Source organism: Elaeis guineensis, chromosome 8 (genome assembly GCF_000442705.2).
Source record: "Elaeis guineensis isolate ETL-2024a chromosome 8, EG11, whole genome shotgun sequence".
Taxonomy (NCBI): Eukaryota; Viridiplantae; Streptophyta; class Magnoliopsida; order Arecales; family Arecaceae; genus Elaeis; species Elaeis guineensis.
Window position 1 is genome coordinate 92,997,279 of NC_026000.2, and position 17,494 is coordinate 93,014,772.

Sequence of the window (17,494 nt, forward strand, 5' to 3'; positions counted from 1 at the left end):
CATGGAGAAAGGGCGAGTGACATTTTGGACCTTGTACATACTATTGTTTGTGGTCCAATGTCGACTCAAACCAGAGGTGGATACTCATACTTCATCATATTTACTGATGATAGGTTTAAGTTTGGATATGTATATTTAATGAAATATAAATTCAAAGCCTTTGACAAATTTAAAGAGTATCATAGATGGTCGAGAAACAAACTGGTAGAAGTATTAAAGCTCTTCGATCTGATTGAAGAGGAGAATACTTGTCTAGTGAGTTTCTCGATTATTTAAAGTAAAATAGAATACTCTCTCAATGGATATCTCCTTATACTCCACAATTAAATAGAATTGCAGAAAGAAAAAATTGCACCTTATTAGATATGGTATGGTCCATGATGTATTTTATGGATCTTCTGATATACTTTTGGGGATACTTCCTAGAGGCTGCAGTGTATATTTTAAATAAAGTACCTTTGAATTCTATTTCTAGTACTCCATATGAAATGTAGAAAAGAAAAAAGATCCAATCTTAAGCATCTTTAGATTTGGGGTTGCTTGACTTATGTGAAAAATATTGATGGACATAAGCTAGATGCTAGATCAGAAAAATACAGGTTTGTAGGTTATCCTAAGAAGAGTATAGGATACTACTTTTATAATCCTACTCAATAAAAAGTATTTATTGGTAGGCATGCTGTATTCTTGGAGAAAGAGTTTATCCAAGAAAGAGGCAGTGAGAGGTCTGTTAAACTTGAGGAAGTTCAAAATCTACAATCCATCCAGGTTCAAAAAATAGTTCTCAACCAGATATGCCTATTGTTGAGGCACAGCTACTACACACACCTCTTCGAAGGTTGAGTAGAGTGCGTAATGTACCACTTAGATACAGATTTATCATTGAGAATGACAACACAATCCACATCATTGAGAATGATGAACCTACGACCTATTCGAAAGTTGTCATGAGTAGTGACTTTGACAAGTGGCTTAATATCATAAAATTCGAAATGAACTCCACATATGCTAACCAAGTATGGACTTTGGTTGATGCATCTGAGGGTGTGACCCCAATAGGCTGCAAATGGATCTTCAAAAAGAAGATTGGAGTAGATGGCCAGGTAGAGATCTATAAGGCTAGGCTGGTGGCAGAAGGTTTTAGATAAAAATAAGGTGTTGATTATGAAGAAATTTTTTCGTCGGTAGTCATGCTCAAGTCTATTTAGATAATGCTTGCTATTGCAGCATACCATGATTATGAGATTTGACAGATGGACGTCAAGACTACCTTCCTCAATGAAAATCTTGAGGTAGAAGTCTATGTGACTCAACTAGAGGAATTTGTCTCAAGTAGAAGAGCAAATCAGGTATGCAAACTGAATAGATCCATATATGGATTAAAGTAAGCATCAAGGAGCTGCAACATCTATTTTGATGAGATAGTCAAAGCATTTGGCTTCATAAAAAATGTAGATGAATCTTGTGTGTACAAAAAAAATAGTGAGAGTGCTATTATCTTCTTGGTCCTATATGTGGACGACATACTGCTCATTGGAAATGATATCCTGATGTTGCAATCGATCAAAACTTGGCTTCACAAAATTTTCCATGAAAGATTTGGATAAAGCATCCTATGTACTTGGTATAAAGATCTATAGGGATAGATCAAAAAAGATGCTAGGCTTATCCCAGTCTAGGTACATTGACCTTGTGTTGAAGAGGTTCAATATGGAGGGAAGTAAAAGAGGTTACTTGTCCATAGGTCATGGCATACAACTCTCTAAGAAGATATCTTCGAAGACACCTGAAGAGAGAAATTGAATGAATTCTATTCTTTATGCTTTGGTAGTAGGGTCAATAATACATGCTATATTGTGTACCATGCCTGATGTGGCTTATGCCTTGGGCATTGTAAGCAGATTTCAGACTGATTTCGAGGAGGATCATTGAAAAGTTGTGAAAAACATACTCCAGTACTTGAGAAGGGCTAGAGATATTTTTCTGATATATGGTGGATCTGATTTAAAACTGAAAGATTGTACCAATTCTAATTTTCAATCTGATCTGGATGATAGCAAATCTATATCTGGATATGTGTTCACCTTGTATGATGGTGCAGTAAGTTGAAAAAATTTCAAACAGCAAACTGTTGCTGACTTGATCACTAAGACTAAGTATATTGCTATAAGTGAGGTTGCTAAGGAGGCCTTCTGAATGAAGAAATTCATCACAGAGTTGGATGTGGTTCTAGAGATTGAACAACCAGTGCCCTTTTATTGTGATAATACTGGAGTAGTTGCTCAAGCCAAAGAACTAAGATCTCATCATAAATTCAAGCACATCCTAAGATGGTTCTACCTCATTTGGGAGATGGTCGAAAGATGCGATGTGATCATGGAGTGAGTTGACATCAAGAATAATATAGTGGACCCGTTCACTAAGGCCTTGTCAATGCAGCAGTTTGATCGCCATCTTGATAGTATGGGTATCAAGTATAGGGGCGATTGGCTTTAGTGCAAGTGAAAGATTGAAAGAATAATACCCTACAAGCCAACACTTATGGGATACGATAGAATATTTTTTATAATTTATTTTTTAGACTCATGTAATTGATATTTATATTATTAATAAAATAGATATTTTTGATTCATTATGTGTTGCATCTTATTGTTCTTAAGATTATAATGAACCCCATAGGTCTGGGCAATAATTTTAGGGTCGTGATGAGATCATGTCAGTAAGACCTAAATCTTTGATAGCCATGACCTAAAATATTCTTAGTCATTGGTACATTGAGTCAGAGATCAATGATACGAGTAAGACTGGCATGTCTTATGTATGCTAAAAAATGAGGGTGGTTGATCTCACAACCACTTATGTGGTGACACTAATACAAAGATATGGGTACTCATTAGAGAATGAGTTCACTGAATTGACCTGTGAGAGAATATCAGATGGAGTCTTATTTATATGTCAACTAATATTTCTCTAGTGGGAGTTATGTAAGTGATCCTTTGATCTGAGATCACCATGGTACCTTATGTACTTGGATCCATATTTTGATCCACTTCTTAAGTTGATTCTTTGATCCTTATATGGGGTGTTCTGGATATGGTGAAGAGTGTATGAAGGTTGTGAGTAATCAATAAGAGATTAGTCACTCTTAATAAGGGGAGCGAACATCCTATGTGATCTCATAGGATGATGATTTGAAAGTCTTTGGTCAAAGCAGGATGATAATTAAAAAAAAATTTCTAATATATCATCAACTGAATCATTACCTTCAGATCAAGATACATAAAGATAAGTAATTGGATTTGACATATTTTCATACCCACAGCTCATCTGGGATGTTGTTTGACTGAAGGATTAAATTACACGGTAACTTGCCACTAAAGGATATTTTGATAATTTTTCATCAAAATTTTAAATTTTTTGGGTAGTCATGATACATTGCTAGACATCAATCTAAACTTGTATATTTGATAGAATTAAAAGAGTTTAATTTTGAAATCAATTTGGAAGAGTCCAAGTTGATTGGGACACTTTGGGTGACCTAATCTCATCAGATTAGGGTTACATTGAAAGTCTTGGTCCATTGCTAGCTAGATTTAGAGCCAAATGGATCACACACTTTGAGATTTGGTCTTGGTCTGATCTAATTAGAGTTTAATATAAATTTTATAGGTTAATTTGATATGCTAGCACATTGTATTAACCCAAGTTCTTAAATTGGTTTGGTTCAAAGTGTTTGAGCTAATTTAGACTAGTTGCCTTTGACCTAATGGGATTGGGTCAATTTAAATTAGAACCTTATCCAACTTAAACCAATTTTAAGTGGAGGACTCCTCTGCATCCACCAAAAGTCACACAAAAAATAAATGCTGCCCCATCTCAAATTAGCATGTGAAATGGAGAGTCCTTCTTAAAGAAGGCTCTTAATTATACGTATTGCCTTAAAAGATAAACTAGATATCCTATGATTTAATACCAAAATTGATTGGGCTTCTTTATGGAACATAGAAGAGGGAGAGTTCTTCTGCTGCAAGTATCTGATATACCAAAAATTCATATGGTGAATGTATTCACCATAGGAGAAGATGGAGCACCAAAGGTTGGTACCCCTTCATCCCATATGATGTCCCTTGGTCCCCTATTTATATGGAATGCCCCACTAGGTTTCTTATTGTGATTTTGGATTGAAACCATAGAGGAGGGATGTGGTAATCATAAAAAAAATTTTAGAAAAAATTTAAGAAAAAAGAATGAGAAATTTGAGTGGCAAAAATTACAAGAAGGGTGGTGAGGTTTTTAGCAAGTGTTTCTAGTGTGCCCTAGGATTTGGTTTTTTCATATGTTGGAGCCAAAAATTAATTCTTAAGTTATATGATATCTGAAGAGTCTCTTCTTGATGTCATTCTAGTGGTAAGATCGAAAGTAACTAGACTTTGACATGATTGTAACATAAGTTCGAAGCTGACAGTGTTCTTGAGAAGATAAGGTGGCGGTAGCACACCGGTTGGGAAGGATCTTGGCCAACTTCTATGTGGATCACCATTGGAGGACTTCTATCTTGGAGTTTTGTGGAGAACACCAACATGCCACTTTTTTATTTTGGTGAAAGTATAAAATTCTAACCCTTTTGCCTGCTTATTTTTATTTTATCGATATCGGCAAGGTGATTCTAGGGTTTGGATTCCGACTTGATAGTTTTATTTGATAAAGCTATTGATTTATTAAATTTTAAATTTTTAAAAATTACTTTCTGCTATGTGACAAGATCCCAACAAATACATAGCCTGACATGCTTCTACTGTTATCACAATTTCATTGAAAATTAAAATCAGTATATCCCATAAGTTTCAGGTCAGTGTCTCCATAGAAAGCCATTGATCTTTAGTATTTCTCAAATATTAAAGAATTATTTTTATAATCTTTCAATGGTTTTCATTCAGATCAGACTGATACCTACTCACTACCCCTAGTGAATAGGCCATATCCGACATCGTACACATCATGACGTACATGATAGATCCCACTACTGAAGCATATGATATTCTATTCATACGCTCTCTCTCCACAGGGGTTGTCAGTCAATCCTTCTTGGAGAGAGTAATTTCATGACCTATCAGAAGATAGCCTCTCTTAGAATTATCCTTATTGAACTACTTCAATATGGTATCGATGTATGTGGATTGGGACAATCCAAGCAACCTTCTAGATCTATCCTTACAGATCTTCATCCCTAAGATATAGGATGCTTCTCTCAGATCCTTTATGGAGAACTATGATGAGAACCATAGCTTCATACTCTACAAAATCAAAATGTCATTTTTTAATAATAGTATGTCATGCACATGCAGCATAAGAAAGATGACTACAGAATCGGTAGTCTACTTGTAGATGCAAGGCTCTTCTCCATTCCTAATGAAGCTATACATTTTGATCACCTTATCAAAATATATGTTCCAACTCTTAAACATCTGCTTCAATCCATAAATAGACTTATCAGCTTGTACACTTTAGACTCATTTATGGATGTGAATCCTTCAAACTGTATCATATATACCTCTTCTTCCAGCTTCCCGTTAAGCAAAATGGTTTTGACATCCATTTGTCAGATCTCATAATCTAAGTGTACAGCGATAGCAAGCATAATCTGGATAGACTTGAGTATTGCTACAAGAGAAAACATCTCATCATAGTCAATACCATAATATTGACGGTAATCTTTGACAACTACATGGGCTTTGTTGGTGCAAAAATCCGCTTGCATCGGAGAAGCTGGAGTCAAGGGAGTCGTGGTCGACGTCGGGACCTGCAAAAGAAGTCTAAACCGGAGGTGGGGTTGCTCTGGCAAGATCCTCCGACGCTCAAGTCAGTTCTCTGCCTCAACAAAAATGGAGTGCTCGAACAAAAATTTTAGCAAAGTTTTTGAGATAGAAAATAGAGCTTCGAGAATAACGTATCTGGAGCCCCCTTTTATAGGCAAAGGGGGCGGCAGACTGATAGCGTATCTGTAACTATCTGGCAGTGGGCTGTCCAGAGTCAGGTGGAGTTTGTTGTGAAGAGTAGTGGAGTGGGATCGTGGCTACCGTCGGGACGTGCCACATGGAGTCTGTTACGGGTAGTGGAATGGTGTCCGTTGTCGCGACTTGCCAGAAGGTGGGAGGAATCGCGCGGTATCCGTCGCAGGGAGTGGAGCAGAATCATGGTCATTATGGCGATCCGTCAGGGAGTGATGGAGCCGCGAGGAATCTGTCGCAGGGGGCGGAGTAGTGTGGTGGCCGTTACTGCGGCCTGCCAGGGAGTGATGGAGCCGCACGAAATCTGCTGCAGGAGGTGGGACAGGGTCGTGCCTATTGCTCGGCCCACCAATGGGTCCAGGCCTGTCGGCCGAAGTTTGGCTAGAGTGTCTGGTGGAGAGAGGCAGCTAGCCGCCCGTCTGAGAGGAGCTCAGAGTCCGGCTCCCTTAGGAGTCTGGCCGAAGTCCACCTGCAATTAAGGTCAGGTGCAAAGTCTGACTCCCGTAGGAGTCCGGACGAAGTCTATCTGCAGTTGAAGTAGTAGAAGGAGTCCGAATGGAGTTTACCTGTAAGTGAAGTCGTGGGCGGAGTCCGGCTCCCGTAGGAGTCCGGGTGAAGCCTTCCCGCAATCGAGGTTGGGGACGAAGTCCGACTCCTGTAGGAGTCCAGACGAAGTCTGTCTGTAGCTGGAGTCGGAGATGAGATCTGGCTCCCGTAGGAGTCCGGTCGGAGTCTACCTGTAATTAAAGTCAGGTGCGAAGTCTGGCTCCCGTAGGAGTCTGGACGAAGTCTGCCTGCAGTTGAAGTAGAAGAAGGAGTCCAACTCCCGTAGGAGTCCGGACAGAGTTTACCTGTAAGTGAAGTCGTGGGTGGAGCCCGGCTCTCGTAGGAGTCCGGGCGAAGCCTTCCCGCAGTCGAGGTTGGGGATGAAGTCTGGCTCCCGTAGGAGTCCGGACGAAGTCTGCCTGTAGCTGGAGTCGGAGACGAGATCTGGCTCTCATAGAAGTTCGGTCGGAGTCTACCTGCAATTAAAGTCAGGTGCGAAGTCCGGCTCCTGTAGGAGTCCGGATGAAGTATGTCTGTAGTTGAAGTAGAAGGAGTCTGGCTCCCATAGGAGTCCGGATGGAGTTTACCTGTAAGTGAAGTCGTGGGTGGAGCCCGGCTCCCGTAGGAGTCCGGGTGAAGCCTTCCCGCAGTCGAGGTTGGGGACGAAGTCTGGCTCCCGTAGGAGTCTGGACGAAGTCTGCCTGTAGCTGGAGTCAGAGATGAGATCTGGCTCCCGTAGGAGTCCGGTCGGAGTCTTCCTGCAATTAAAGTCAGGTGCGAAGTCCGGCTCCCGTAGGAGTCCGGACGAAGTCTGTCTGCAGTTGAAGTAGAAGGAGTCTGGCTCCCGTAGAAGTCCGGATGGAGTTTACCTGTAAGTGAAGTCGTGGGCGGAGCCCGATTCCCGTAGGAGTCCGGGCGAAGCCTTCCCGCAGTCAAGGTTGGGGACGAAGTCTGGCTCCCATAGGAGTCTGGACGAAGTCTGCCTGTAGCTGGAGTCGGAGATGAGATCTGGCTCTCGTAGGAGTCTGGTCGGAGTCTTCCTGTAATTAAAGTCAGGTGCGAAGTCCGGCTTTTGTAGGAGTTCGGATGAAGTCTGTCTGCAGTTGAAGTAGAAGAAGGAGTCCGGCTCCCATAGGAGTCCGGACAGAGTTTACCTGTAAATGAAGTCATGGGCGGAGCCCGAACTCCCATAGGAGTCCGGATGAAGTCTGCCTGTAGCTGGAGTCGAAGATGAGACCTGGATCCCGTAGGAGTCTGGTCGGAGTCTTCCTGCAATTAAAGTCAGGTGCAAGGTCCGGCTCCCGTAGGAGTCCGGACGAAGTCTGTCTGCAGTTGAAGTAGAAGGAGTCCAGCTCCCGTAGGATTCCGGACGGAGTTTACCTGTAAGTGAAGTCATGGGCAGAGCCCGGCTCCCGTAGGAGTCCAGGCGAAGCCTTCCCGCAGTCGAGGTTGGGGACGAAGTCCGGCTCCCATAGGAGTCTGGATGAAGTCTGCCTGTAGCTGGAGTCAGAGACGAGATCTGGCTTCCGTAGGAGTCCGGTTAGAGTCTACCTGCAATTAAAGTCAGGTGCGAAGTCTGGCTCCCGTAGGAGTCCGGACGAAGTCTGTCTGCAGTTGAAGTAGAAGGAGTCCGACTCTCGTAGGAGTCCGGACGGAGTTTACCTATAAGTGAAGTCGTGGGCGGAGCCCGGCTCCCGTAGGAGTCCGGGCGAAGCCTTCCCACAGTCGAGGTTGGGGATGATGTCCGGCTCTCGTAGGAGTCCGGACGAAGTCTGCCTGTAGCTGGAGTCAGAGACGAGATCTGGCTCCCGTAGGAGTCCGATCGGAGTCTACCTGCAATTAAAATCAGGTGCGAAGTCTGGCTCCCGTAGGAGTCCGGACGAAGTCTGTCTGCAGTTGAAGTAGAAGAAGGAGTCCGACTCCCGTAGGAGTCCGGACGGAGTTTACCTGTAAGTGAAGTCGTGGGTGGAGCCCGGCTCCCATAGGAGTCCGGGCGAAGCCTTCCCACAGTCGAGGTTGGGGACGAAGTCCGGCTCTCGTAGGAGTTCGGACGAAGTCTGCCTGTAGCTGGAGTCGAAGACGAGATCTGGCTCTCGTAGGAGTCCGGTCGGAGTCTACCTGTAATTAAAGTCAGGTGCGAAGTCTGGCTCCCGTAGGAGTCCGGACGAAGTCTATCTGCAGTTGAAGTAGAAGGAGTCTGGCTCCCGTAGGAGTCCGAACAGAGTTTAACGGTAAGTGAAGTCATGGGCGGAGCTCGGCTCCCGTAGGAGTCCGGGCGAAGCCTTCCCGCAGTCGAGTTTGGGGATGAAGTCTGGCTCTCATAGGAGTTCGGATGAAGTCTGCCTGTAGCTGGAGTCGAAGATGAGATCTGGCTTACGTAGGAGTCCGGTCGACGCTGGCGGGGTCCTGCCTGTCGGCAAGACTTGGGAGTGTGGCGGAGGCCCGGTCGCCTGGGGGATTTGAAGAGACGCTGCCGGAGGTCGAAAGTCGGTTGGATCCCTGGAGGGTCACCCCCGTCAGGAACTTCGACTGAGGGTATTTTATACCCAACACTAGTCCCCCTACTTTCGAGTTCGAATTTCGAATGAAGGAAGTACAGAAAAATTTTCGCAGCCGAAGTTATCCTCTTGAATACTGTGCACGATCGCCCCCAGATATTTTGGCATTAAATGCACGCTGCTGGAGTCTTTTCGAATCAGAGCGGTTCGAAGGGACCTTTTGAAATTCTCGTCGGTATGCTGGCCCAGGTACGGCGTAATAATGGCTCTGTCAGCTGTCAGCTGCTTTTAACTGCCTGTCGTAGCGAGTGGGACACATGTCGAGTGTGGGTCGGCTCGGGGGGATTCGCGATCATGATGGCACCGGATCTCAGGGTCTATTTAAACCTGCCCTTCCGCCTGAAAGTTCTATCGGTATCCGTCTTTTCTTCGAGAGCCCTGACCTTCCTTGGCATCTTCTTTGGCCCTAGGCGTCCTTCGAGTCATCCCTGTCCTCGCCCTTCTGCATCCTTCGGAGCACTCTAGGTTAGTCCCGGAACCTTCATTTTTCCTCTTGTCATTTAGGGCCTTTTCTCCTCCATTTTCTTCTGTCGCATTCCTCTGATTTGGTTTCCCATAACCTCTCATCCTTTGTCCCGTCTGATTTCTCCGAGAACATTAGGGTCTTTGTTTAAAATTATTTGAAATATCTTCCGGCGCCTCCGCCTCTAGCGGTTCCGAGAGTTCTTCCGCCTCAGCCCCCCAGGACCCCCACTCTGTAGACGAACCCACATCTGGGACTGGGCTTCGCCCGATTTTTGCATCGGGTACCATCCCTTGCTCCCTGACTCCGGATGAACTCCTACTGATAAGGGTTCAGTATGGAGTTCCTCCAGAGTACGACCTGGAGCTTCCTGGTCCCTCCGACCGGGCTAGCACTCCCCCACCTGGTCGTTTCTGTCTGTATCAGGAGGCGTTCCGTGCCGGACTCCGGCTTCCGCTTCCGCCCTTTGTCGTCGCCCTTTTTTGTTTCTTAGACATCTCTTTAGCTTCAGTTGCTCCGAATTTCTTTAGATTTTTGATAGGGTTCCTCTTCCTTTGCCACGTAGTCGAGGTCCAGCCGTCCCTCTCTCTGTTTAGGCATTTCTATACCTTCAAGCGTCACCCTTCGGTGAAGGACTGGTGGTATTTCTCCCCTCAGTTTGGCAAGAAGGGGTTGCTGAAAGGTGCCCCCTCTTCAATCCACAACTGGAAGGGAAAATACCTCTTCATCCACTGCCCGACTTTGAGGCTGGGCCTGCCCCCTTGGGGCTCTCTGAGGGACTCTATCCACCGGGCTCCCAGCCTGGGGGAGGATAACCTTCAGGCCGCCCGGAAGCTTCTTGACTATTCCACTCCTTCTCTTCCCAATCTTCTGAGGGAGCAATTTTTGTTCAACATTGGTTTGAGCCCCCAAGACCCTGCGAGTACTCCATCTTTTCTTTTCTCTTCTTTTCCTCCGTCCTTCTTTTTCTTCTTCTTTTTTTTTTTTTTTTTTTTTGCATGTTGCTTCTTCCTTTTTCACCTTATTGTTGATTTTTGATCTTCTCTTTTTTAGGAATGGACGTCGAAGCAGCACGGATGCTCGCCGGGGCCTCAAGGCCCACAAGAGAAAAGATGCCACGGCCTCTGGATCAGCAAAGAAGGCCAGAGTGGAGGAGATGGACCCGGTCAGACCTGACCAGGCGGCTCCCGTGATCGACATTCCTTCGGACGTTGAGCCGTCGGCCCCTCGGGCCTCCTCAAGGGGTCCGCCGACTGTGGCTCCCGATTCGGGGGTCCGTTCCACGGAGGCGCCCGGAGTCGAGAGGAGAATGAGAAGAAAGTCGATGGCCCGTAGGGTGAGTAGCCGCCGAGCCACCGTTGAAGAGTCCCTTGGTTCTGAAGAAGAGCCGGAGAATCCCTTCAATGACAGGGACTTGATCAAGTGGCTGATCGACGGCTGTATTCTGCCTGAAGTCATCGAGAGGATTGACCGCACCGATCCTGAGCAGCGGGTTTGGGACTCCCTGGGGTCCTTTCTCGAGGTAAACAAAACTTCATTTAATTGACTTTTCAACCCCTGTTCTGATCCCCCAGCCGCCCTTGTAGATTGGGCACCAGCTTCTTGCCAACATCGAGGCGACGAACCGGGTGAGGAGGAACGCCATCCAAGTGGAGGAGCATCGTCGGGCCAAAGTCGCCCTGTTTGAAGAAAAGGTTGCCGAAGTAGTTACCCTTCAAGAGGCCCTGGAGAAAGAAAAATAGGCCCGGGAGGAAGAGAAGCAGACCTCAGAGGAGACGGTGAGAAAGGCGGAGGCCGAGGTCGCCAATATGGTGGAGCAGATTCTGGTCCTAGTCTCGGAGGCCAGGGTTCTTGCAGTAGAGGAGTTCAAGGCCTCCGCGGAGATGAGGGACCTGAACGTCCAATTCGGCCAGGAAGCATTCATCAAGGGGTTCGAGCTCTGCTAGGAGAAGGTGGCCAGAAAATTTCCTGAGCTCGACCTCAGCTTCTTGGACGAGGAGTCTGAAGATGAGGCCGGTCCCTCTCCTGCCGCCACTGCTACCGCAGCCCCCCCTCCGGGGACCCCGAGCTCCCCAACTCTTACCGCAGAGATCTGAGACCTCTGACCTTGTATTTTTCTTTTACTGTAACTTTTTCTTTTCTTTTTGTCTTTAGGAAACATTCAATCAATAAAGTTGAATTTCTCATCATGGATGGCCTCTCCTCTCTTCCTTCCTCCTCTTTTGTTTTTCTTTCTGCGATGAGACGTGCCTTGATGCTTTTGTCTTCCGATGGCAGTGTCCTACCGAAGTACTCCCCCTGCCCCTGGGGATTCCACTAAAGTCCACGATCCAGCGGCTGAAGAAGAAAGTTCTTCATTTGACAAAAAGGTTGAAGAAGATGGAAGGCGAGCTTCACAGGTTGAGAGAGGGTCACTCTGAAGCCACTGTGGAGGCCACCCGCTTTCGAAATCTCCACGTGAAGGGGATCATGGAGTACAGTCGGAGGAAGGCGAACTTCGCGAAGGAGCTTGAGGAGTACAAGAAGAGCACCAGCGATCGAATTTGGGCTCAAGCTGCCAAGATCAGTGCTCTCAGGGTGGAACTGTCAGCTGTGCGGGAGAGGATTGGCCAGCTGGAGGGAAGTTCATCCCGACTCTTGGCTCGGGTCGATGGCAACCGGGAGTGGTCGAAGAAGGTCTCCGACCTTCAACAGCAACTTCAAGATGCCGAGGTGGGCTACGACGCACACCGGGTCGGCTGACGCAGGCAGGTGGATGAATACAAAGGGAGACTCAGAGTGGTGATCGACAAAGTTGCCCGTCTTCAAGGGCAGCTAGCTGGCAGGGTTCAGCTTGCTTCCGCTCGAGATTCCAGTGAACTCCAATCCCTGAGAAGAACTGCAGAAGGGCTCTCTGTCGCCCTTGGGGGAAAGACGGCCGAGCTGCAGCAATTGAAGATCCAGCTGGCATGTGAGCAGCAGGCCGTCAAGGACGCGGAGGCGGAGTCCGAGGTCCTGAGAAAGAGGCATCGAGAGGTGGAGAATGAAAGCCAGCAACTCCGTCGGGCACTCCAGGATGCACTGTTGAAAAAGAGAGAGCTAGAAGAAGAAGTCAAAAATCTGAGGCAGTCCTGGATAAGGGGTGAAGCAGATAATTCGAGGTTGGAAGGGGCAGAGCTTCCCTAGGGCTCTTTTCGGCCCTCCGTCTGTCCATGCATACATTTTCTCTTTTGTTGTTTTGTTTTATTCTTGTGGTTTTGCTTTTCTTCCTTTAGCCTTCTGGGCTTCATGGTGTATATTTCACAAATGAAATGAAAAGGGGGTTTTGTGTTACCTCATCCATGTATTGTATTAAATTGCCACCTGCCGAACTTTTTTCATCTTTTGACTTGTCCGACGTCGACATCGTGTGGAGGCGTCCAGTCGTCGCCACACTGATTTGCTTTTCTTGTCGTCCGTGGCCATAGGCTTGAGCTCGATGGTCTGAACTCCACGTCTTCTCGAAGGGATCATTGTTTTCTCGACCTGTGTCAAGAGCCTTCTTAGAGGCCGGGGATGTCTGGTAGGAACTCCTTGTCTTTGTTGAGTCGGGGTTCATCTGTTGCCGATGTAATTCATTGCTTTCCTTTTTAATTCTCCTCCTCTTTTCCGAGCGAGGGTCCTCCCCTCACTTTCTGAGGGGTCGTGTGGGAGTGTAGGGGTGCCATTGAGGAGACTTTTTCCCTTATCCAACTTTGTTGGGCAGCCAGATTTTTGCCATCGTCAGGACGAGGTTCTCCTCCTGTTCTTGATGGGGCTGTGAGGGTACATAAGGGTCGTTGTAAGGGCCTCTCCCCCCATCCGGTCTAAAAGAACCGGGCCTTTGACTTTGCTCATGTTAGGGCGAGGTTCTCCTCCTGTCCCTAGCATGGCCGTGGAGGTGCATAAGGGCGTTGTAAGGCCTCTCCCCCCATCCGGTCTAAAAGAACTGGGCCTTTGACTTTGCTCATGTCAGGATGAGGTTCTCCTCCTATCCCTAACATGGTGGTGGGGGTGCATAAGGGCGTTGTAAGGCCTCTCCCCCCATCCGGTCTAAAAGAACCGAGCCTTTGACTTTGCTCATGTTAGGACGAGGTTCTCCTCCTGTCCCTAACATGGCTGTGGGGGCACGTTAGGGCGTTGTAAGGCCTCTCTCCCCATCCGATCTAAAAGAACCAGGCCTTTGACTTCGCTCATGTTAGGACGAGGTCCTCCTCCTATTCCTAACATGGCTATGGGGGCACCTAAGGGTCGTTATATGGGCCTCTCCCCCAATCCGATCTTAAAACAATCGGACTTCCCTTTTGCTCATGCCAGGACGAGGTTCTCCTCCTATTCCTAACATGGCCTCGTTTTGATTGTATGAAGGGGTTATCCCCAATCGTAACAAGTCCGTGCCAAAAGAGAAAGACATGCAAAGTCGAAAGGAAATTTGATTCAAGGCAAAGTCGTTAGTAATACATTTACAGATTTTTCAAATCCCATGGTCGTGGAGGGTCTGCTCCCCCTTGAGGTCCTCCGGTGATGGAGTTGATGGTCCCGATTGGAGGCCGATCTCCGGGCTGCTCCTCCTTCCTTGGCGGTTCAGGTTGCGGTAGGGCCCTTGGCCGATCCTCTCTGCCCTCAGGTCGGCGTCGAATGAACCTGTCGAGCCGACCTCGTCTGATAAGCTCTTCGATCTCATCCCGAAGCTGAATGCACTCCTCTGTATCGTGGCCGTGGTCATGATGGTTGAGGTAGAACTTGTTAGGATTGTGCTTCCTAGGGTGTGTGCGCATCCTTTCTGGCCTTGGTAGCTGCTCCCTGACCTCCATCAGCACTTGGGTTTTTGAGGCATTGAGGGGGGCATAGTTGCAGAATCTTCCCAGTGGAGAACCCCGCCGAACTTTGCGGTCCGGACTTCTTTGCTTATGTACCCGGGGAGGGGTATGGACACGCTTGTGCCCGAGAGGAGTCCGAGAATGTGGTCGAGCTTCTCTCAGCCCTTTTTCGACTGCGGGCTTGCTCGAGTCTCTGTTGCCCAGCTATGCAACCCAAGAGGGGGGGGGGTGAATTCGGTTTTTAAAAATTTTAAGCTTAGTTAATTACTTATGAAAAGTATTTGTTAAAAGCTTGATGAATGAGAAGAAAGACTTTAATTCAAGATTAATTACCTAAAGCAAGAATGCAAGGATATAATAAAGAAATAAAGAGAAACAATAAAGCACACCACAAACACAAGGATTTATAGTGGTTCGGTGCCAACCTTGCACCTACATCCACTCTCCAAGCTCCTACTTGGGAATTCCAATCCACTATACTTGTATTCAACCCGAATACAAATGTCGGAAACTCCGACACTAGCTATCCCAAGCTAGTCCACTTGTTTCTCGGGTACAAGCCAACCCAAAACACTCCGATTTCAGGTTCGGATCAACCTTCCCTTGTTTTGGAAACCCTCCAAAAACAAGAACAATTACTCACAAAGAGTAAGACAGTTTAGAGCACAAATAAGTACAAGAATAGCTCCTTAAATGAGCGAATATAACAATAAAAATACTTTACTCAAATGAAGAATCCCCTTTTGGATTTTCTCAAGGTGGATGAAGAGTTGAATGAACGCTTGAGGAGAAGGTGAACTTTGATTGAAGACTTCTTGAAGGCTTTGACAGAGCTCTTGATCAAGGTTGAAAAATTGGCTTTGAAAAACCTTCTCTTTGAATGCTCTTGAATGCCCTTTTTAACGCTCTTGCTTTTCTCTTTCACAATCTCTCGTGTATATTGTAGATCACCTATCACTCTCGTGTATATTGTGGATCCCCTGTCTTTTTCTCTCGTGTATATCGTTGATCCCCTTTTTTCTTTCACCTTTTGAAACCTTTTATAGCTTTAAGAAACAAAGAAAAATATTTTAGGCAGAAAAAGAGCCGTTAGAGCATTTTAAGGGAGCATAAAAGGCAATTAAAATGGGCAAAAAACTAGCCGTTGCGGATAATTTTCATCGCAGGGGTCGACTCATGAGTCAACTCATGCTTCAGGAGTCGACTCATGAGTCGACTTCTGTTGCAACTGCCAGAAATATTGGTTTCTGGATTTTTTGGCCCAAAATAGCAGAGGTCAACTCATGAGTCGACTCATGCCTTGTGGGTCGACTCATGAGTCGACTCACAGGTCGTGCCAAGCCAAAAAACCAGCGTGCCAAGGGAAATTTTTGCGTGCCAATCAGCTCATTGTGCCATGAGTTGACTCATGAGTCGACTCATGCACTTCAAACATTCATAACTTCAAAAATATAAATCCAAAAATAATGAAATTTTCACCAATAGATTACAAATCATTTGTTCTACCAAATGATACTATCAAATCAGGATTTTAGTAAAATTATGATTTTGCCCCTGAAGAGCATAAAGATTTTTTCAACTAAAAATATTTGTATCCCTTCAATCTGCTTTGTAATCATCAAAATCAATCTAGGAGTAGCAATCTCCCCCTTTTTGATGATGATAAAATATTTGAACAAAAGCATTTATGTGAATGCATTAATTTCAAAAGAATGCATTATAGGTGTATATGCTTGAAAAGCGTATGATTCTTTTGGCATGTGATATAAATGGTCATATACAAAAATAGTTTATCCATTTTCTTAAAGATTTGAAGATATGCTCATTGGATTATGTGATTTTGGTGTTAGAGCAGAAAACTTATTTTTGTTATCAGATCAAGCTGTATTCTGAAAATTTGCTCATTCTCATTTGATTTTAGTTTTAGCATCAGAGCAAAAAATAATTATGTGCTTTAATTGCTTTTGATACAAAAAATAATTATGTGTGCAAAAGCATGTTTAAGAGTTGATTTGGAAAGTGTATTAGATCATTTTGAGTTTAAGATGTATCAGAGCAAGAGAAAAATAAATTTTGCAATGTATCAGAGCAAGAAAAATAATTTTACAATGTTATCAGAAAAAAAAATTTTACAATGTATCAGAGCAAGTTAAAAAATTTTAAGATGTATCAGAGTAAGTTAAATTTCTTAAGATGTATCAAGGCAAGTTGAATTTCTTAAGATGTATCAAGGTAAATAAAGTTTCAAAAGATGTATTAGAGTAAGTTGGAATTTTAAAGTATATCAGAGCATATTTAAATTTTTAAAGTAAATCAGAGCATATGTAAAGAAGTAATTTAAAAGTTACTTATTTGCATTGTACTTAGCATTATACTTTTGATATTGTTCTTTAAATTCTCCAATTCATTCATTAATTTCTCATAATTTGTAGTTTTGCTTTTGATGGGTTGCTTTTTCTTTAATTGCTCATAATTTATGGTTTTGCTTTTGATGGATTGCTTTTTCTTTAATTTTTGTTTAATTTCTCCCCCTTTTTGACATCATCAAACATGGTTAACTCCTCCTTTTTCTGAAATATTCTTTAATTTCTCCCCCTTTAGAGTTTATCACAGATGTTTGCTCCCCCTTAATACAGCAATTATTAACAGCAAACAACAACAAAGAGAAGATAATATTTCAACAAGGAGAATATATATAACCAAAATATGATCGTCATCATTATAAAAGGTAGAAATATAAGTAAAAAAATGATACCATAAAACCATAATTGTTTCAATACATAGTTCATAATATAAAAGTCAACCAGCTAATTGTCAATACATGGCCCCAAAATACAGATCCTAGAACAAGACACTAACACCTAGGATCTAGTAATGATCATGAGAAGTCATGGATCGGAGTCATCAGATATGGGATGAGAAGCTGATGGATCTCGATCAGAAGTGCATCCTCTACCCCGTCTGCCTCTGGCACGAGCAGGAGAGCGAGATGAACTGGGTGGCTGAGTACGCTGAGAGGCTAAGGACTGAACAGAAAGGGTGAGTCTGATGGAATCAAGTACGTTCAGTGCTCTGGAAACAGATTGAAGTAGAGCAGTGAAC